The sequence below is a fragment of the Sceloporus undulatus genome, chromosome 3, assembly GCF_019175285.1.
Source record: "Sceloporus undulatus isolate JIND9_A2432 ecotype Alabama chromosome 3, SceUnd_v1.1, whole genome shotgun sequence".
Classification (NCBI taxonomy): Eukaryota; Metazoa; Chordata; class Lepidosauria; order Squamata; family Phrynosomatidae; genus Sceloporus; species Sceloporus undulatus.
Genome location: NC_056524.1, coordinates 57260199 through 57282470, shown reverse-complemented (window position 1 = coordinate 57282470; position 22272 = coordinate 57260199). Strand labels below are relative to the sequence as shown.

At 40.4% G+C, this 22272-nt stretch overlaps 1 protein-coding gene across 1 annotated transcript in view; it reads left to right on the top strand.

The window, feature by feature from the left end:
- NRIP1 (nuclear receptor interacting protein 1) overlaps window positions 1–22272 on the top strand; it is a 103363-nt gene that overhangs the window by 68219 nt on the left and 12872 nt on the right. The window contains exon 3 of the mRNA XM_042458094.1: window positions 13652–13796. The gene's annotated coding sequence lies outside the window, so the exon portion shown is untranslated. The remainder of the gene's footprint in view (window positions 1–13651; window positions 13797–22272) is intronic.

Sequence of the window (22272 nt, the reverse complement as noted above, 5' to 3'; positions counted from 1 at the left end):
TTTTTTGAGATGTGTGTAGTCAAAGACTTTGCTGTAGTCTATAAAGCACATGCTGATCTTCTTCTACTTACGAGATTTTATGAGTAGCTGGAAAGTATGAGAATTCAGAAATTTATTTTGGGTGTACCCAAAGGGCTTGCGCACACTTAATGAACACTGACCTTTTTATTTGACCAACAGACCTTACATCTATTAGCAAACTGATTCTGAAAGTCCCATTACTTTGAGAAAGGATTTGATACAAGGTGTTTGTTAAAGAAGCATATAGTCAGAGTGATGTGGCTGTTTGTGTGTAACTATAGGATATTTCACATTTTCAATCTGAATTGAAGTTTTGGTATCATTGCTCAGAAAGTTTCCAGTATTTGGATTCAGTATCAGTATAAGTAATTTGTGACTTCAGTGACTGGAAATTCTGTTTGCGAGTTGGAGCCAAGTACTTGACAATGTAAATACAGAAAACTGCACTTGACTTCTTTTTCTTCCACCCTCCCATTTCCCCCCCCCCAAAGGCAGGAAACATACATAAAGAAAATGATGGAGATTCAGAGCAAGAAGATGTATAAATAAAAACGGATAGGCACTATGATCGCTGTACCTCCTTGCCCTTGCCCGAGGTGTAGTATGCCCTTAACAGTATGTAAGACCTGGGCTCACCTGCTAATAATTTATAATTTACTGTCCTAATTCATCGATTTGTTACCACTAATTGTACTTCATTTACTTCTGTGTAGTTTCCAGTACCTAAAGGGTTGAAAGGTTGCTGTAATTGGCACCCGCAGCTGCTCTTTCTTTTGACAGGGGATAATTTTGCAGCCTATGCTTTGTGTGACAGCTGCCTAATTGGGCATTCTCCCCTTGTAGCGAGCCTGCCTCCTCCAGCCTCCCTGCTGACAAATGGTGGTGGATTATAGATGAGGACATGCTGACCCATTCGACCTTGCTGAGACAGCGGGGAGGGGCCTCCTGCTACTTCAGGGAAGCTTTGGGTCATTTAAAGGACAAGGTCATGAGCCAGGTGGGGAAATGACATGATATCACATGACAGTAGCCTGATGACACGGTCAGTATGTCAAGGACAAACTGATTGGTATTGATTATGTTTCTCTCTTTTATGATTCGGCCGTGAAAGCCCTGATATTTCAAAAGTATTTTGCCAATTTACAGGAGATGAAATGCCAAGTGGTGCAATGAGTCCCCCCACCACCCCACCCCTTCTTTCCTTCCTTCCAAATGCAGGTCACACATGTAATAAAGCTGTGTCGATAATGATTCAGATTCTCAATCTCATTACCTAGGAAATGCTACAGCTTCTGATAAACTAAGGACTCAGGCAAATTACTTCTACTCAGTTTCAGTACAACCTTTTAACATCTTATGCTCAGGTTTACAAAGATATTGCCCAATTTGTACAACTCTGTAGTGATGTATTATAATTTTATGAGTAAAGGAAAATAAGTTTAACTCTGCTAAAAAAACTCAAAGCACTTTGCCTAACTTTACAGGCCTAAATAAATAAATAAATAAATAGTGAGGGGGGGGAGAGCAGCTGCTTCTTGTTTATAGTAAATAGGCTTGTGGAAAGGTGACAGAATTTTACAAGTGTTCTGAATCTGGCTCTCTTATGCTGATAAACATTAATGACAGCATAATTGATACAATATTTTGTTTGCATGTCATCATATGGTGGCCCTGTGAATTTCATAGAATTTTCTTAGTACTGACACTATTAAATGGTTTGGAATATTTTGTAAATCATTTGATGTAGATATTTTGGTCCTTTTTTTGCTTTCTCTAAAAATATTTACTTCCCGCTCTTCCAAATACATTAAGAGTGCAATCTTACATATGCCTTCTCAGAAGTAAACCCCTGGGGACTTACTCCCAAGTGGATAGATAGGAAATTTCAGCTTAAGTCAGTTCTAATGTTAAGAGCATGATTTAATTTTTGCTCTTGAATAATTATGCTAAACACACATTTTTGTTCTATTTCAAACTATCAAACCATTTGGTACAGCATCAACAACAACAACAACAACCACACTTCACTCTCATTTTGGTGAAAAGAGAATCACTGTTGGGTGTTCCTGTATCTAAATGCAAGCATCTCACTAGGAAGTAATTTTATTTCCCCGAGGTAAAGAGCCATCAATAGTAAAGTATGATGAATTAGTTCTCTCAAGTAAGTGTGTGTGTGTGTGTGTGTGTGTGTGTGTGTGTGTGTGTGTATACACGCTCTGACCTTGCTGTGCATGTGTTCGCTACTCTGAGTGCTTGAATCAAGCTTGGTGGAAGCTTAATCCTTTGCCCTTGTACACGTATACTTGATTAGTAGTTGTGGTTATCTCAGCAGAAGACATTCCGCCCTCCTCCTGGTATTGGTTGGGACCTAGGCATTGGGGAGTAAAGTCGAAGGAGAAAGAAAAGAGATTTTGCATTAGTATTCTATGAAAGCCTTACTGTCTGCAGAACAAATTGATTGCTACAGTGTACCTGTGCTTGGCACCACTGCTGTGAAAGAAAGGTATGGTTGTAATCTGTTTTATTGTATTACCTATTGTCACACTCCAGGAATACAGTATTTAGCATTAAGCTTTCTCTTTGCACGTGCTAAATGTCTCAGGAAAGAAATGAAATGAAGAAATGAAAGCAAGAGACTATTGGGGCTGTATCTTTGCTCAATATAGTAAACTATGTAAGCAGTTCTAATGAGGTGCAATTTTTCCCCCCTGTATACTCCACTAGTAGCAAAAATGGAATGCTAATGAAAGGCTGTGTGAAGTGTTCAGTGACACAGATGTTATTGTTTTGCAACATGCCTAGATGGATTGAATTGCAAGTAATTTGTAAGTTTTTAACAGCCAGATGATTAGGGGAATTCTTTGGAAGTGAACAATGTGTTTCGTTGATCCACTTAACATTTTCTGCCCTTCACTGCACTGCTACACTACACTGTACTGCATGGAGAATTAAATTAAAGGAAGATGCTCACAAGCGGTTGATTCTGTATGCTTTCATATTCTGAAGAGGTTTTGTTTTTTCACAAGAAAATAATCCTCTCTCTAAGTATAAAATACAGGTGGCCAGCTTTTTAAATTCCTCTTAACTTTCACTTGGCACAACAATTTTCTGTAATTTTTACAAAATGTTCTGTTGGTATTTCTTTTCTCAAGTCAGCAACAGACTTCAGCAGTTAATCATGCAGGATATATTTTAATGTTTTTCTTAGTTTTCTGCTGATGTCAGTTGTCTTATGTGACAGGAAGTGTACAGCTCTGTATTAAAGATTCGGGCTGTTTCATAGTGGTCTGCACAGAGTGCCTGAGATTGCTGAAGTTGTGTTTGTAATTATTCAGATGTTTGCTTTTGGCTATGTTAAAACATTTGAATTATTTCAAACCTGGTAATACAGAAAGTCTCAGCCAATTAAGATGCTGGACAGTTGCTAATGTGTAATGCTTCTGCAATGCATTTCAACTTCTAGAGAACTCACACTAACAGCTTAATAAGGAAATGAAAGTATGTTAAAACATTTATAGTGCAATCCTACATATGTGTAATCAGATGTAAACTCACTGAATTCATTGAACTTGCTCTCAGGTAAACATTTATAGGGTTGTTGCCTTAAGTTATCAGAAGTGTTTGGCAAAATGGACATGGATATTAAGCAGTTTGTCTTGAAAGAAATCCAGGAGGATGAATGAAAGCTATAGACAAAGAACATGACTGTTAAGATGCACCAATGGCCTTGTATTTTCAAATCAATGTTTTATAAATGTGTGTAGAGTACTTTTGCAGAATAAGGACATATATAATTAGAATGTTTGAATGTGACCTTTATGAACAGATAATTGGTATTTTATATTAAAAATATTAACAACATAAGAGTAAGAAACATAGACATGTTAGAAGATAAATTACAGTATGCCATGCTATAGTAAGATTCAGTACTATTTTTCTTGCATTTTTAATGTGAATCTATTTTTTTTGCCAGTTACTAGGCATTGGTATTACCTGGAATATTTATTTATTTTCCTTGAACATAGAAAAATAAAACTATATTTAACTTTCTTTCACGTGAAATTAAATCCATTAATACAATTAAAGTTGCAAAGAAAATGTGAAAAAGATGCATTATACGTGGCTCAAATCTCTAAGGTTGCTGAGTAATTCCAAATCACACTCCAACGTACATGTGTTTCTGTTGTTTTAGACCTCTTGTAACCACTTTCTAAGGACACCTGAATACAGCTTTAATAGAAAAAGAAATCAGAAGTAGTAACATTTTAAAAATTCAGACCATAGGAACAATAATGAGTAAATTTATTTTCTGTTGGGGCAGGGTTGTGTGTATAATTCATATTTATTGGTTTTTTAAATCTTTGTTTCTTGTTGGCATCTTTTAAAACCAGAATTTTGGCAGAAAACTCATTTCCCTTCAGTCAGGAAATTATGTCTAGAACAATGGTGTAGAAGAGACTGCTTAGTATAGATGGCTCATTCATAGTCTTAGATAATCTAAGAGTAAACTTTTTGGAAAGTAACAGTAAAGTGAAACTTCTAATTTCCCTTGCAACTGCTTCATCCCTCCTAGTTTCTTCAACTATTTTTTTTTCTTGTTGCCCAGCAGCACTACTTGCTAGTGAATTTTGATGTCTCCTGGAATTTTTATTCTTGCACCAATATCAGCAATATTAGCTTTTGTGTCAATAGACTTGTATACATGGACACTATTTTAAAACATATCTGCCATTTTTATGAAGAAAGTATTGACAAAGACTAAACCTGAATCATGCTCTAAAATGTAAATCTGTCAAGGGATTGATGTAATGTGTACCAGAAGGCAGCCAAATGGCATTCAATACCAGCTTTTAATACCAACTTTCCCTGCTGTATGATCCTATGACTCTGGTGTATATTGAACTATACCATTGGTTCTAGGACCAATTCTAAGAGCCCTGGTAGTGCAGTGGTTAAATGCCTGTACTGCAGCCAAACTGTAAGGTTGCGAGTTCAGTACCAGTGAAGGGCTTAAGCTGGACTCAGGCTTGCATCCTTCTGAGGTCGCTAAAATGAGTACCCAGCTTGTTGGGGGCAATTATCTTACACTTTGTAAACTGCTTGGGGAGTGCTTAAGTGCACTGATAAGCGGTATAGAAATGTACTGGCTATAAGTCTAGTCTAACCATCCAGCAGTGTCTACTCTTACAATGACTTCTAGATTTCCAGCAGAGATCTTTGTCCACCCCTGCCCCCTCTTTCTTTTTCACCTGGATGCTGAATTGTACTGTTTATACAGGTTGAGTCTCCCTTATTCAGAATTCTGTAATCTGAAATATTCCAAAATTGTCCATTTGGGTGGCTGAGATAGTGCCCCCTTTGCTGTCTGATGGTTCAGTATGCACAAACTTTGTTTTGTGCATAACATTATTAAAATATTGTATATAAAATTACCTTCAGGCTATGTGTATATGAAGCAAAAATTGATAGCATGTTTAGACTACGATCCCAATTCCAAGATACCTTATTATATATATGCAAATGTTCTACAATCCAAAAAAAAAAAAAAAAAAAAAACCTCTGAAATCTAAAACAATTCTGGTCTCAAGCATTTTGGATAAATACTGCCCCAGATTCCCCCCATTAGCTCCACACTCCAGAGCAATGCCAAGAAGCTGTCTACATACACATCCCACTGTCTCCTTCCATCACTGTCACAAGTTGCTTCCTCTGAGGCCAGAAATGAGGTGGCCAGAGTCTGTCACATGGCCAGGAGAATTACTTACAATAGTGGTTCCAGATGACACAGTGGGATGCATATATAAACAGCCAACTGGCATCACTGCAGAGTGCTCTGGATTTTCCTGCACTCTGCAAGATCCAGAGCAACACAGGTGAAGGACTCACAGTGTTTTATCTCAGGATAGGCTGGATTTGAAGGCAGTCCATATGCATATCAGCGTTTTGACCCTTCATCGTGTAGACAGGTTGCAGTCAGGGTGGGGAGGAAAAACAATGTAATTGACCTGTGTAGACATGCCCTTTGACATTAACAAGCAATAGATTATATTGACAGGAAGGAGAACAGTTTATGAATCAGCTGATGAGAAAGAAAGATTTTGAGCAAACAGACGCTGTTTGTGTAACCAAGAGAGGGAGTCCAAGTGAAATTCTGAATTGGAGACCTGCTCTTTAAAAGTAGGTTGTGCTCATATGGAATAATAATAATTCTATAATATCAAAAGCTATAATGGGAGAAGACCAATATTGGTGTGGATCTTTCCCATATGGTCCTTCCATCCCATTGTGTTTCTGCATACTTACATTTGTGAAAAGGCCTACTTGGTCTGCTTTACACATACATTGGCTCTAAGCCCAACAAGTCCAGTTTTTACAAGAGACTTTCTAAAGCATACCATATTTTAGAGAAAGACATAGAACAGGAGTACTCATGAGGATATAAAGGTATACAGCAACATCTTGTTGCAGATGCCATTTCTTTTCTCTGATATCAAACAGATGGTTGAATACTTGTATAAATCAGAAAGTAAAATCTACAATGCAACAAACCAAAGTACAGTGGACCCTTGCCTTATGCGGAGGATCCATTCTGGACACACACACCCCTGCGTAAAGCGAATTCCACTTGTGCTGGAGCCCCATTCATTTGTATGGGGCTCGTGTATGCGACTGCATGATGGCACACATGCGCCATAGGCGCATGCCCATTCATCTGAATGGGATGTGCCACCCCTTGCACCCTGCACGCTCCCCACGGCTTGAGCGTGTAAGTGCAAAGCTACATATAGCGTGCCCACGTATAACGCGGACGCACTGTAGTGGTTTGTACATGTTTAACAGATACTATCAAGATAAATTGGAAAAAAATACGATTTTGAAATATAAAACTTACTGACAAAGAAGTTCCAAATATATGAGATTGTCAGCTGAAGTGGTGGCTTAAGGAGCTTGGTGAGCAGAAAAGAACAGAGAATTAGTCTGGTCAGGTTCATCATGAGTTTGAGAATCCAATCCCATAGTTCCATGTCCTCTTTAGGGGTGGCTGCTGAGAAGGGTTCATCATTGGCCCTCTTGGAAGAGCAGGCAGGACCTATCCTGATGCTAAGGGTCCATTCACACTACACAGTTATAGTGCTCCATCCCATGTTCATTGCCATGGCAACATCCCATGACATCCTGGGATTTGCAGTTTAGAGAGGCATACTTGAGAATTTTCTGCCAGAGAGTTCTAGTCTAATGCATCACCAAACTACAAACCCTAGGATTGCATAGGATGGAGTCATACCAGTTAAAGTGGTATTATAGTGCTATAATTGTGTAATACTGTATGAATGGACTCTAAGTGTCACAAGGACTGGAAGAGCTAGAAAGGATGTATATATCCCCACTCTGTCTCTCCTTCCTTCCCTTTTGTTGTTTATTGGCTGAATGGTAGGATACTGAGTGAAGAGAGTGGACTAGGCCAGTGTCAAACAGCTCATTGAACTACATTTGTGTTTTGTATTTTTTGAGTGAGTGAGCAATGTATGCCAGGAATATTTTTTTTAATGCAGCATTTCCTCCTCTGTTTCAGTCTTTGAACCTTCATACACAATTTATACCATAATAAAATACTCAGAGTTGTACTTGGCATCCAAACTAGAGGTCACTATTAGAGCTCTGCTGCTTCTAAGGTTTGAAAAGGAGTACCAGAAGCAAAAGACAGTCATCTTAAGGCAATCTCTTTGATCAAGAGGGATGCTTTGGCAGTAGGTTGGTTGTCTCCACTAATTTTGGGCCTGACAGAAGGCATCAGCTGGCGTGGTCACATTCTTCATTCCCTTTTGCTCATATAGGGATGCACACACCCTTTCCCTCCTCACACATGGCAATACATAGACCAAGGAAAGACACACTTAACCTGTAAATGGAAGCAGAAACATTTAAAGCCCCTCCCCCTCTTCATCACACAATACCACTCTCCAGCTCATTGGTGCCAGCCTGGTGTAGTAATTTGAGAGTTGTACTATAACTTGAGATCAGGCTTCAGCATTCAAGCATAAAAACTCATTGGGTGACTTTGGGCAAGTCATGCACTCAGCCCCTCTGAAGAAACCTGCCTATGATAGGCTTGCCTTAGGGTCACCTTAAGTCAGAAATGACGTGGAGGCACACAACAACAGTCAACAACAGTGAGGAAGAAACCTGTCAGCTGTGCAGACTGGAAGGTGTGTGAAGATACTTTTGTCACCATCCCAGTTGTCCTTGAGCTATCTTTTAAAAAGCTGCTTGAGGCGGAGAGCCTGCAGCATGAGGAAGATACCACAAGTCCAATGTGAATGTGTGATGATGATGACAACAACAACAACAACAATAATAATAATATTTATTTACTTATCCCATAACAAATGCTGAAGCCCTGGTGGCGTAGTGGTTAAATGCAGCCACTCACTCAAAGGTTGCAAATTCAATACCAGCAAAAGGGCTCAAGCTTGATTGACTCAAGTTTGCATCTTTCCGAGTTCACTAAAATGAGTACCCAGATTGTTGGGGGAAATTAGCTTACAGTTGTAAGCCACTTAGACACTGTTAGTTCAGTATGAAGCGGTATAAAAATGAGGCTGTTTGTTTTTGTTTGAAGCTTCAGGTTTCAGTGAGCTAGTAGTCAATTTCAGTTGTTAAGTCTGATTATGAAAGACAGTGTCTCTGGTTCACACATTTGGAAATAGTAAAGAGGAACTATGGGCTAAAGCCAGTTTAGCTAATTCCATTCAGAGTAAACCCATTGATTCAATGGGACTTAAGTGCAGACTTAACAAGTCCTATTCATTCAGTAGATTTGCTTTAGCAGAAACTAACAATTGGATATACAGTCAACTCTCCTTTTTCACAAACTTGAGGTCCGTGGTCTTGAATATTCACAGAAGGGCAACCTCTGTTATTTTCAATGGGGCATGTCCCAATGGCTTGTGCCTTGGGTGTACTCGCAGGCACACGCCCCCATTTAAGCCTATGGGGCTTGAATATAGATGAGTCTCCATTTTCGCGGGGGATACAGAACAGCCCCCCCTTCCCCTGAAAATGGAGGGCCAACTGTAGTCCTATATATCTCATAACTTGTTCCTGTTGGTTCAGCTGCATTTTATTCTTATAATTAGTGAGTGTTTATTTATTTATTTATGGTATTTATACCCTGCCAATTACCCACTTAAGTGTTCATTGTGAGAAATATGTGGCCCTTCAGCAGGTCAGCTTCCATTCCAATGTATTGCATGATTTTTAAAAGGCTTTGGACGTGTCCTCTCTGAAAAATTAAAGCAGTTTGGCACCACTTTAACTGTAATGACTCTGTCCTACAGAATCCTGGAATTTGTAGTTGGTTGAGGCATCATAGCTCTCTGACAGACCAGGCTGACACACCAAGTTACAAATCTTTACAAGTTATTTTACATAATTGAATGCAAAGGGATGAAAAACAGACTATTTCAGAAAGAAAAAAGTGATAAGACAGAGGATAATTCTCTGGTAACGAACCTGGGTTTCAAAGTATATAGTTAGGATGACATTGAAGGAGGCACAGTAAAATAGAAAACATTCATCATCATTGGACTGCTTAGTTGAGTACTAAGTATTCTGACCTTGATTCTTTTGGGAGATGGATCATTTCAAAGCCTAAATATAGGGGGAAGTGGTCTCTCAGATAAAGTTACACTTGATTTAGCACTGGGTAAAGTTCTTCTTCTTGCTAAATTTAAAGGGATGTCCTTTTATTAGGGTAAAAATGAAGAATTGCTTCAGATCGTCTCTACTAGGTCTGAACTGAACTCCTTTACTTACAGCATTGCTGGAATTAAGCCCCTCTAACTCAGTGGGGCTTAATTCTCAGTAGAAGTGGGTAGGATTTCACTCTTACTATAATTTATGTATTTCCTTAAATTATTTAAACCAAAGCCTGGATTGGCTACTTCAAATTATGTGCTGTTCTTTTTAAAATTCTGATAGAAAATAAAATGTTTTTATTAGTTACACTTTTTAACTATGCTTCCAGAATAGTTGAAGTCTGGTCTCAGGGACTGATCTTTGTTAACTTTTATAAAGTATGACTCACATGATAGTTGCTCTCCATGACTATTTAATCTTTGACCTGGCTTTCCTGAGAAAGCAAACTAGATTGTCAATTAGTGCTAATTAGTATCTAGCATTTTGGGAATAGGGGCAGCATGCCAGCCACGAGTACAAATGAGTGCTTTTTTAAATGTTCAAAATACATATTGGCATCTAAAATTATACATACTGCTATATATCACTTTTATATTTAGCAGGTTACAGTTCACATAAAATGGGAATACATATAATAGAAAAACAATCATTTAGAATTTTCTTATTTTGGCTTTTTTTTTTTTTACCATTTATCTTTTGATAGCCTGTGTTTGGTTTGTGACTGTAAGTTTAGTGTACAACCAAGTGATCTCAAGTTGGATTTGTCTGTAAAACTTTCAATGTCATGTATTTTGACACCCAAGGATATGAAAATGAAATCTTGAATGAACAACCAGAGTATTTTGTATACATAATATGGAAAATATGAAGAAACATAAGTTTGTGCAATTGCTTTTAAAGAGACTATTATTGTAAGTGCAGTGTATATAAGTGTATATTTTAGCTTAATATACATGTCAGTCAAAACATAAAAAAGAATGTTGCCAATTATATTTTGTTGCTGATTATATTTTGATTAAAAAGACTTCCAAGAGGTCTTGAATCATGTCAGCTCTTCAAGAATAATAAGGAGGAAAATAAAACATACTTCGGAGTGTAGTGGAGTCTCCTTCCCTGGAGGTCTTTAAACAGAGGCTTGATGGCCATCCGTCAGGGATGCTTTGATTGAGAGTTTCTGCATGGCAGGGGGTTGGACTGGATGGTCCTTGTGGTCTCTTCCAACTCTATGATTCTATGGTTCTATTACCAGATTAATAAGATTTTAAAAATACTGTTTTTAATTAATGTTATGTTCTGTTAAGTATACTGAAGGTAAACAGTAAAAAGTATACTAACTGTAATGTTGCTTTGCCATGGTCCAGGATACAAATCCAGACATTTCAATGTGACGTCGAAGGCTTTCACAGCTAGAATCCATAGTTTTTGGTGGAGCTTTCAGGCTATGTGGCCATGTTCTGAAAGAGTTTATTCCTCAAGATACCAGTCACAGATGCTGGTGAAACATCAGCAATAAACTTTTCCAGAACATGGCCACATAGCCCGAAAAGCCTACAAAAAACAGACACATTAGTTATATACGCCCTTGGTATCCACTGCAGTTTGGTTCCAGGACCTCCCATGGATATCAAAATCTGTGGTATCAAGTTCCATTAAATGCAGCGGCACAATGAAGTGGTATACTTTATATAAAATAGCAAAATCAACTTTTGCTCTCTGGAATTTATATCTTTTTGGAATATTTTCAAACCGTGGATGGTTAAATCCTTGGGTAAAAGATCCATGGATGTGAAGGGGCCGGCTGCTTTTGGCATTGCAAAAAAGAAGCCACTTAGCGGATACTTCGGAAATAGAGGGATACACTCTCACTTGGTTGTTTTGGGAAGTAGTTATAGAATGACTAGAATGATATCCCTTTATAGAATGATACAGAGTTGAAGGAGAATCCCAAGGGACTCTGATGGCCCCATCTTCTGGTTCTGAGGAAACAACCTTACTTAGGGGCTGTACAAACGGGCGGCTCCATGCCGCCCATTTTTGCCCTGTGTCTGTACTGCAACATCCCCACAGATACACCACAAAAAAAAGAGTGGCTTCTTTTTTGCAATGCCAAAAGCAGGAAGGGGCACTGCCATGACACCACTTCCTGCCAGTGACGTCTAGTCGCTGTACGGCGGCAGCATCATGGTGGCCCCCATATGGATGGGAGGCTGCCATGATATGCCGGCATCCGTACGTATTAGGGTTCGGGAGTGTGCGGTTGCTGCGTGCTCCTGAACCTTAAAATCGCTGCCGCCATGCCACAAAACGCTCGTGTGTACCGGGCCTTAGACTCTTGGACACAAATGAGACTTCCAAAGAAGTCTCAGAAGCCCACTTTTACTATCCTTCTGGTTTCAGAGTCAGGCAGTGAAGTCACAGTGGTGCCAGGTCACATGCCTTACCAGCAGAGCTATATTCCACAGCAGCTGGCGTTGGGAGGCATAATATCTAGTAACTGGTAAATTTTGCCAATCCTCTTTTATACCTGTCCAATTTGGTAGCTGTTACTACATTCTGTGTGATGAATTTCATAGTTTAACTGTGTACTTTGTGAAGATGTATTTCCTTTTCCTGTAATCTCCTACTACTCCATTTCATTGGATGGCCCTAAGTTCTATCGCCATGAGAGAGGGAAAAATGTTCCCTTCATCTATCTTTTAACCATGTGTAACTTTATCCATCTCTTTCATGTTCCTCATTTCCCTCACGTTAGCTTTTTGTCTAAGCTCCAAAGCCTCAAACAGTCTAATCTTTTTGCAAAGAGTAGTAGCCCTTTGGAATTTGATGGCCCCTTTCTTCACTTTTGAAGCTCTGTAGTATCTTTTTTTGAGGTGTAATATTATACAACTACAGTCTTTAATGTGTTGTCACATGGTAGATTTGTATAAAATCATTATGGTATTACCAGTTTTATTTTTTGATTCCTAGTTATCCCTATGCATGCATGGTATTTGCATTTTCACAGTCAGCACCCACTGAGTTCCAATTCTCACTGGCTTTTCCACAAAAATTTTAGTTCTCTTTTAGTCATCAGCAATGTAGATCCCTTGTTTAGATGGTATGTCAACTTGGGTTTTTTTGTTCTCTAGATGTGTACTTTTTCTTTATTTGCATTAAACTGCATTTGTCATCTTGCATCTGAAGCTTTTCACTGTAGCTTTTTGTTTTAAGCACCATAAATAATTTGCCATCTTGGACACCTCACTGCTCATCCATATCTCCAAATATTTGTGATCTTAGGCTTATTTTTGGGTCCCATAATATGCTGAAATAAGTGCATTGTGTGCCTATTGCCTGCCAAACCCTGCAATCCATCCCTGGTTGGGACCACAGATATTCCTTGAACCTAACTCATTGCTTCAAAATAATGATCGTCTGCAGGTATTAGAGGTGGTCAAAAAGGGACGTGAATGAAATTAAATAGAAATGGTGGCCCTCTGCGGGTACCAGAAGTGTGTTGTGGGGGGAGAATAAAATTAAATAAAAATCATCAAGAATATCAATCTGAGTGTAAATCCCTACTTTTATTGTCCCACCAGTACCAGCAGCAGCAAAAGACAGAGCTCAGCTGGAGCTCATATTTTAACAATCATTTTACAGTTATAAGAGTTATGGCTCTTACAGATTCATTTATGATCAATAATTTGGATTTCTTCTTTATCTTCCACTTGATTAAGCGACAGAGATACACTACAGTCTCCATTTTGTGTTTCCTTACAATTTAGATTATGGTTACCTACACTTTTTCTTGAAACCTTACTCCTGTTCATTTAAGGGAAAGTGAAGCTAATATCAGTCTTCTGTGAATATTTAATAAGATATTTGTTTGTGAATTCTAAGCATTCAGTTGTCAGAACTGGACATTTATATTTTGTGTCATTTTTTTTTACAGATTACTTGCATTAACACTGCACATCAGCCAGCTCTGAGAGGAAAAAAGTGCATAAACTGCATGATCTGCAATCTGAATCACTGACACTGAATCACAAGCTAAAGAAGCAACACTAGTGCATCAAACTGACTGAAAACAAAATCAGGTAATTCAAATCCAGTGCACAATGACACCAGAAGATGCAAGCTCTAATGTAAAAATAATAACAGTAGCTACAGGTCCCCTAAACCACTCAACTGGTCTTGGAATCTGAGGGGAACTGCTTTTCTTGCTTGTTTCTTCTGTTTAGTAAGTTATAATTCAGATATATTTTATGATTTGAATATTCTTTATGCATTACTCAGGGGTTTTGCATATTGACTGTCATGAATGTAGTAAAAACAAAATGTTTAGAAACAAGAAAAGGTCTTCCCATGACTGTCCCTGATGAAAGAACAAACTTCATCAATTGATAATTTTCAGAAATCCTCTGTATATAAGTACTTAATGTAAAAACAACAATAATAAGAGAGAATGTATTATTTATTTGAAAAAAAATCTTGATTCAAATATATTTTCAATTTGGCATTCTTGTAATTCTCTATAGTCTTTATTCTAGTAAATTCCAAATGTTATAGTCAGACAATTCCTTTATTAAAAACAGTCAATTTTCCAAATGATATTGGAAATTATAGAATATTTTGAGTATCTTCATTGAACATCCAATTAAAAAGAGCTGTAGAAACTTACAGGAAAAGAGAAGGAAATACATCATTGTTAAAAGTACTAAGCTTTAGCTTAAAAGAGTGATAACTTTCTTCCCATAAATGTTCCCGTTTCAATGGAACATTTTAGGTTTTACATTTTTCTAAGCAGTTCCTTCACAAAAACATTTATTCATTGTACACACTGATTTCTTCAGCGCATAAAATATCCCAAAGAAGATCTGTCTCACAGGAAAATACATGTACCGTACATAATTCAGTGGAACCTGAGATTTCCTGTGCTAGACATTAATGATTATTAATTTAAAAAATCTGACAACTGCTGTGGAAATCATTTTTTTAAAAAAAAAACTCTGTGTTTATGAAGATGTTATGTGAGACAGGTGTTTAACCTTAATCCAGGTAAAGTAAAAAAATTAGATAATATTTACCTTTATAAGATTTTTTAAATAAAAAAAATTACTAATCAGTCAGCATTTTACTAATGTCGTTACAATGGACTTATCAGGTGTTCATGCAATGATGCACATGTCATCTTTCATGTGTTTACTCAATGGAAAATTTCTGAAGTAACTGTTGTGTTAATTCAATAAACACATAGCTACTGCAACAAACATTTGAATACTCCCAAGAGTTGCCAATGAAAAATATATAGTACCCTGTGTGCACAAATAATTTGGAAGAGACCTTTTTGGATATCAACAGTAGAATTTAGGATGGAGGGAACAAATTTATTTTCTTCTTTCTTTCTTTCTTTATCTATCTAGACAAAAGGTTATGACAGAACATAACTTCTTATTTCTTTGTCATAAATTATTATTTTCTCTGGCTGGTGCTCCAACATAAATATTGTGCTATATAAAATAAGCACAAGATTATTTTTTTTAAACAAATCAAGAAATGCACTATAAAGAAATGAACTGTATTTTCTGGTAAGTGTACTAAAATCCCTGAAGCTTTGATCAAATGCCAGCTGTTACATCAGTCCTGTTTGAAATCTTGCTTTCTGATCTGTGACCTTGACCTTGTACCAGGTCTGTATGTCAAATCTATTTTTGTGGTACCCAAACCATAGGATTTTTACTGCAACCTTACATGATTGTTTCATAGAATTTAAAAGCTGGAAACAAAAACAAAAAGGCCATCATTTCCACAGTAATTACAATGGAGCTTTAAAGTGCAGTTCAATTCAAAGACTTGCATAAGTGTTTTTGAAATGCGCCTTCTTTCTTAGTAATGGAATAATACATACTTGCTTTGTTGTCATTTTTTCTCTACATTTCAGTTTTTGGTTATATAGTCAAGTTTGGCTGCAATATTTTCTATTATAGATTATTATTATTATTATCATCTTTATTTTTCTATGTATAATTTAATAATAATAATAATAATAATAATAATAATAAATTTTATTTCTATACCGCTTTTCCAGAGATCAAAGCGGTGTACACAAATAAAACCATTTACAAACACTAGATAAAAACCAATAACACACAAACAATATACAAATCTAAAACAATCATTCGAAAGGGTGAGGCAGAAGATTAATGGAATCAGAATACACAACTTTATTTTCCAGAGGGGAAGGCTTGACAGAAGAGGAAAGTTTTAGCCTCTTTTTGAATGTTTCTAGGGGGGGTGATCAGGCGGAGTTCCTCAGGAGATGTGTTCCAGATTTGTAGGGTCGCTACTGAAAAGGCCCTCTGGGATTTAGTAAGCATATTAGATGATGGAATTTCTAGCAAGTTCTTCCCGGTTGTTCGGATGTGCAGGGCGGATTATATGGGAGATGCGGTCCCTCAAGTAACTCAAGGCCCAAGCCATGTAGTGCTTTATAGGTAATAACCAACACCTTGTACTGTATTTTGCTCGGAAGCAAATAGGCAGCCAGTGCAGATCTTTCAGAATAGGTGTTATATGGTCAAACTGGAAACAACCAGTGACCAATCTGGCTGCCATTGTTTTGTACTAGCTGAAGCTCCAGGATTGGTACAAGGGTGCCCCATGTAGAGCGCATTACAGAAATCTAAGCGAGAGGTTACCAGAGCATGTACCACAGTTTCAAGGTCCCTTTGGCAAGGTGAGGGTGCAGCTGGCATATCAACTGAAGTGATAGCAAGCACTTCTGACCGTCGCATCTACTTGAGAGTCAACTGCAGGACGAATCCAGAAGTACTCCTAGACTGCGAACTTTGTCCTTCAGGGGAAATGTGACCCCATCAGGACAGGTGGATAAATTTCCTTCCCTGGGCCTGGGAAACCTATCACCAGTACTTCCGTTTCTCTGGATCAGGACTGAGTTTGTTTTCCATCATCACGCCCATTCCAACCGACTCCGGCACGCGTTCAAGAGAGAACCCCATCCTTAGTCACTGAATCAGTCGGAGACACAAGAAGCAAATTTGAGTGTCATCAGCGTACTGATAAAACTGCGCCCGCGCCTGTCTCCGGATGATCTCTCCCAGTGGTTTCATTGAAATGTTAAAACATTTGGCCTCTACTGCCAAGATCCTGGTCCATGCCCTAGTGGTCTCACGACTTGATTACTGTAATGTCCTCCTGTGGGCTTCCTCTTTCTCACCTCCGCCTTAATCTCTGTTCAGCATTCAGCTGGCACGCATTATCACTTCCACCCACCGCTCTGACCACATCTCTCCTGTGTTGGCATCCCTCACTGGCTTCCCCCTCCCTTTCGCGCATCAGTATAAGCTCCTGCTGTCGACATTTAAAGCCCTCCACGGACTGGCCCCTCCTACTGTTCGCCGCTTGATCAAATTTTGGAAAAGCGGGTTACAAATAAACTATATTTTATTATTACTTATCAGACCTTCTTTCTCATCACCTTCCCACCAGGGCCCTCCATTCTGGTAGTCAAGGTCTGGCTGTCTCAGCCCAGGATTTCCTCTGCCCCATCCCGGATTCGCCCCTTTTCACTTGCTGCCCCTCACTCCGGAACCTTCTTCCCCCACGAGCACAGAGCCATCACTTCTTAACCAGCTTCAAAACGGAGTTGAAAACCATGCCTGTTCAGAGAAGCCCTCCCAGGCATTGCATAATGTCGCTACTATTTGATGTTCTTGTGGGCCTGTTTATTGAACCATTTCCTGTGATTGCTATGTACTGTATATGCATTATCCTACTTGAGAGTATGTATTTTCCCTCGAAAATGATTAACCATCCATTATGAAGCCTCGCCCTCCCTCCAGTCCATCTCCCTTGGTCCAGGCCTGGAGGTAGAGAGGAAACTGCTGGACCTCTTACCCTTCCCTCCACCACCCCTTCCCTTCTGTGTCTTGTCTTTTTAGATTGTAAGCCCGAGGGCAGGGAACGTCTAACTAAAAGATTGTATGTACAGCGCTGTGAAATTACAGCGCTTCATAAATAAAGGTTAATAATAATAATAAAATAATAATAATAATAATAATAATAAAGTGGGGGACAAAATAGCTCCCTGAGGACACCAGATTGGAGTCCCTCTTAGAGGAGCAAGTGTCCCCCAACTGGAATCTGTCCAAGAGGTAAGATCGAAAACCACTGGAGCGCAGTGCCCCCAGATACCCAACCCCTCAGGCGTTCCGAAGGATACCATGGTCAATGGTATCGAAAGCCGCTGGAGATGTCCAAAGCACCAACAGGGTCACACTTCCCTGTGCGATAAAACAGACGGAGATCATCGACTAAAGTGACCATGGCAGTCTCAACTCCATAACCTGCTCTGAAGCCAGTTTGAAATGGGTCCAGATAATCGGTTTCATCCAAGACAGCTTGGAGTTGGAAAGCAAACCGCTCTCTCGATCACCTTACCTAAAAATGGCAATAGTGAAAACCGGCCTATAGTTGTTTCTTATCAGGGGGTCCAAGGAGGGTTTTTTTAGCAACGGTTTGACTGTTGCTAATTTTAAACTAGATGGAAATTACCCTCCCTGAATGATGCATTGATTAGCATTGCAATAATGATCTTACAGCATCACCACCCTGGGCGGTCAGCCAGGAGGGACAGGATCGAGAGAGCACGTCGTCCTCCAACGCTTCCAAGAAGCTTGTCCACTTCATCGGATCAACAACTCAAAGTGATCCAGTTTAATGGAGTCCACGGAAGCTCTGGAAGCCTCTTCTATTGTCTCTGTTGAAATGCCAGCGTTGAGATCAGCCTTTACCGAGAGATTTTATCTGCAAAGAAGTTGTTAAAATCGTCACAGCAGGCCTTAGTTGGTTCTAAAATAGGGTCAGAGCCAGGAGGAAGCTGAGTCAGCTCCCTAACCACCTGAACAGCTCTGCTGGACGTGACTCTGCAGACACAATACGTGCAGCATAGCAATCTTTGCTGCGCCTATTGCCACTCCATAAGACTTCAAAAAACCTCATGGTCGGATAAGCGCTGGTGTCTCCACCAGCTGCGCTCTAGTCATGCACGGACGCTTCATTTCCCGGAGATCTTCTGTGTACCAGGGTTTCTTATTAGAAGCGGGCCAAAGGATGCTAGGAGCGATACTGTGTAAGCCCTGGAGAGATCATACCCAGAGTAGCAGGGCATCAACAGAACGCCATGAGACCAACCAAAACCCCTCAAGGCCTGGAAACTTTTGGGTTCCATCCACCAAGGGGGGACCACCTAATAGGTCCTCCACCCCCGGGGGGGGGGGATTTGGATGTGCCTAAGTCGAACCTCAACCAGGAATGGTCCGCCATGACAAGGCAGAGGTACTACATACCTCGCCCACGGATTATCCCAATCCGTACTAAAGACGACACGAGTGTATACCTGCACAATGCGTTGGGCCTGAGACTAACTGGGAAAGGCCCATGGCCATCATGGAAGCCATGAACTCCCAAGCTGCACCCATCAGATGTGAGCCGGCCCGAAAGGGATGTGAGGTCCCCCAGAACAAGAAGTCGGGGAGACTCCAACACCAGTTCCGAGACCAGCTGTGTCAGCTCAGCAGGGAGTCTGTTAGCCCATGGGGTGGACGGTAGACCAATAGGATCCCCGGACGTCCCAGCCTTCAGGGTCAGGTAAATACACTCGATATAGTCTGTTTTCCGGATGGGGTTCCGGTCAAGGTAAAGGCGTTTTTATGTACTATGGCAACACCTCCCCCCGCCCACGTGCCTGGTCTGCTCCTTAACGGTGTACCCGGCGGGGAGGCCTGTGCCCACACTGCATTGCTCTCGCCCCCAGCCAGGTCTCTGTAATGCAAGCCAGGTCACAATTCTTCTCTTCTAAGAGATCTTGAATGATATGGGTCTTGTTCTTAATTGACCTGGCATTGCACAGGAGCAGAGACAGGGTCTGTGGTAGGTTGGATTGACCCTTGGTTCTCTTGGGTTAGCAGGGTGGATGGAAGGCAGGATAGGTATTAAGCATCGATCCTGCCTTCCTCTATGTGATAATTCCACCCCCTCCTACCACTAATATCCCCTTGCCCCACACTACTTCAATCGGAACTCCATGAATTAGATCTAAATAACATGAAATTATTAGATCTTTATCACCATATTTATTTATTTATTAAAATGTTATTAATAGTTTCAAAGTAAACATACAGACATAGACTTTGACATACAACACACATAGAAAAAAATAAATAAAATAAAATACATTATATCAGCTTATATGTGCAGAAAACCATGTTTATCAAGACAAAAAAGTGCAATATCTGATTTTTTAAAAGCATCTTGTATAGTGATTATGCTGAGTACAAAATAGATCACCACTGTAAAAAGTTAGCTATTCAGGTTACTGCTTCATAGTTTCAGATACAAAAATAGCTTTGAAGATGGATTCAAGTTATAGAGTAGGTACAATGGATGTTGTTGTATTATTGTCTACCTTCAAGCCATTCCAACTTACGGCAACCCGAAGACAAACCTATCATGGAAAGAACAGTTATATAAATATACACTGGGCCCTCGATATCCACAGGGGATCTCCCCATGGATGCCAAAATTCGTGGATGCTCAAGTCTCATTGACCTCAGTGGTGGTGTGACCACTTGACTGCCTGACCATTGGGGACAATGGCACATTGCCTCCTCAACCACCCGAAGCCTATCTTGCCTCTCCTCCCTCCAACTCTTTGTCCTCTGTCACTTGGTGGCTTGGCAAGGCCTGGAGGGCAAGAAGTAGAGCAGTGAAGCCCTCACAGGGCCGGAACCGAAACGGACCATGAGGTAATCCAGCCAGGCCCCATAGCGCCCCCCCAAGAAGCAGCACTCCGGAGCACCACCCTCAGACCTTTCTTCCAATCAGATCTTCCTTCATGGCAAGAGATGCCGAGGCTCACGGTTCCTGCTGCCCTCATCAGGCCTTACCACAGGGTAGTTGGAGGGGCTCATCCAGGCCTGACGGGGGCAGCAGAAACTGCAACCCTTGGGTGTCCCCTGGGGGAAGAAAGACCTGGATGGTAGGAGGTTTGAGTGCTGCTTCCTGATGTGCTCTGGGGCCCAGCTGAATGACCTCACGTTCTGTTTCAGGTCCATCTCCACTGAGACTCTGCCACTCACTTGCTGCCCCCGGCCTTGCCATGTCATGAAGTGACAGAAGGATGAAGAGTTGGAGGGGGAGGAGAGGCAAGATAGGCTTCGGGTGGCTGGGGAGGAGCCCCTTCTCTGAGGGGAGATGTTCCCCAGGCAGTCTTCCTCTTCCTCCTCCTCCTTCTGTTGCCACGTCTTCTTCCTCCTCCTCTTCCCACCACCACCCACCTCTGTCTCCTCTTCCTCTTCCTGACACCTCTTCTCCTCCCTCCTCCTCCTCTCCTCTCTTTTGCCCACTGTACTGCAGCATGCTATGCCTTCTTCCTCTTCCTCTGCAAACCCCCCCCCCCCATGGGCTTGCCATCTGCAGATGCTCAAATCCGCAGATGGCAGGTCGGCAAATAAGGAGGGACCACGATGGCTTTATTCTTCTCTGTTTATTAATTGGGCTTTTTGCTTTGGAAACCAGGATGGATGGACGGACAGACAGACAGACAGACAGACAGACAGACAGTTAAGGAATTAGTGAACCTTTTCTACTACCTTTAAGAAAATGTGATTCGGAACCAATCAGACAGGTTCTGAAAGCAACATAGAGCATGTGAGCTATCTCCTGAAACAGATTATAAGATGACATTACATTACAACCAACCCAGAGTCTGTTTGACAGAGAAAGTGCAGCACTGGTAAAACAAGAGGGAAGGAGAGAAAGAAGAATAGCTAAACATGCAATGTAGACAGAGGACCCATTCACATTATACAATTATAGCACTATTATTACCTTTTTAATGGTCATGGTTAGAATCATAGAGTTGGAAGAGACCACAAAAGCCATCCAGTCCAACCCTCTGCCATGCAGGAATACACAATCAAAGCACTCCCAACAGATGGCTGTCCAGCTTCTGCTGAAAAACCTCCCAAAAAGGAGACTCCACCACACACTGAGGGAATGTGTTCAAGTCGTTTCCATCCTGTGGAATCCTGGGATTGTCAATTTAGTGATGGCCATTGAGAATTCTCAGCCAGAGCACTCTAGAGCCTCAGCAACTGTAAACCCCAGGATTCCATAGGATGGCACCATCTCAGTTGAATGAATAATAGTGCTACGATTCTCTTGTAAGAGAATTTTAAATTCTCTTGAGAGACAGCATAGTATAGTGATTTGAATGCTGGACTATGACTCTGGAGACTCTTGATTCCCAGCTCAGCCATGTTAAATGCACTGGGTGACCCTGGGCAAGTCACGGGCTTTCAGCCTCAGGGGATGGCAATGGCAAACCACCTCTGAACAAATCTTACCAAGAAAAACCCATGATAGATTCACTTTAGAGTCGCGATCAGTTGTAAATATTTGAAGGCACAGAACAACAAAAAACCCACAACTCCCTAGTTTGAATGGGCCCAGAGTTTTAAACATAATGTCTAGATATTGATGTGAAATTAA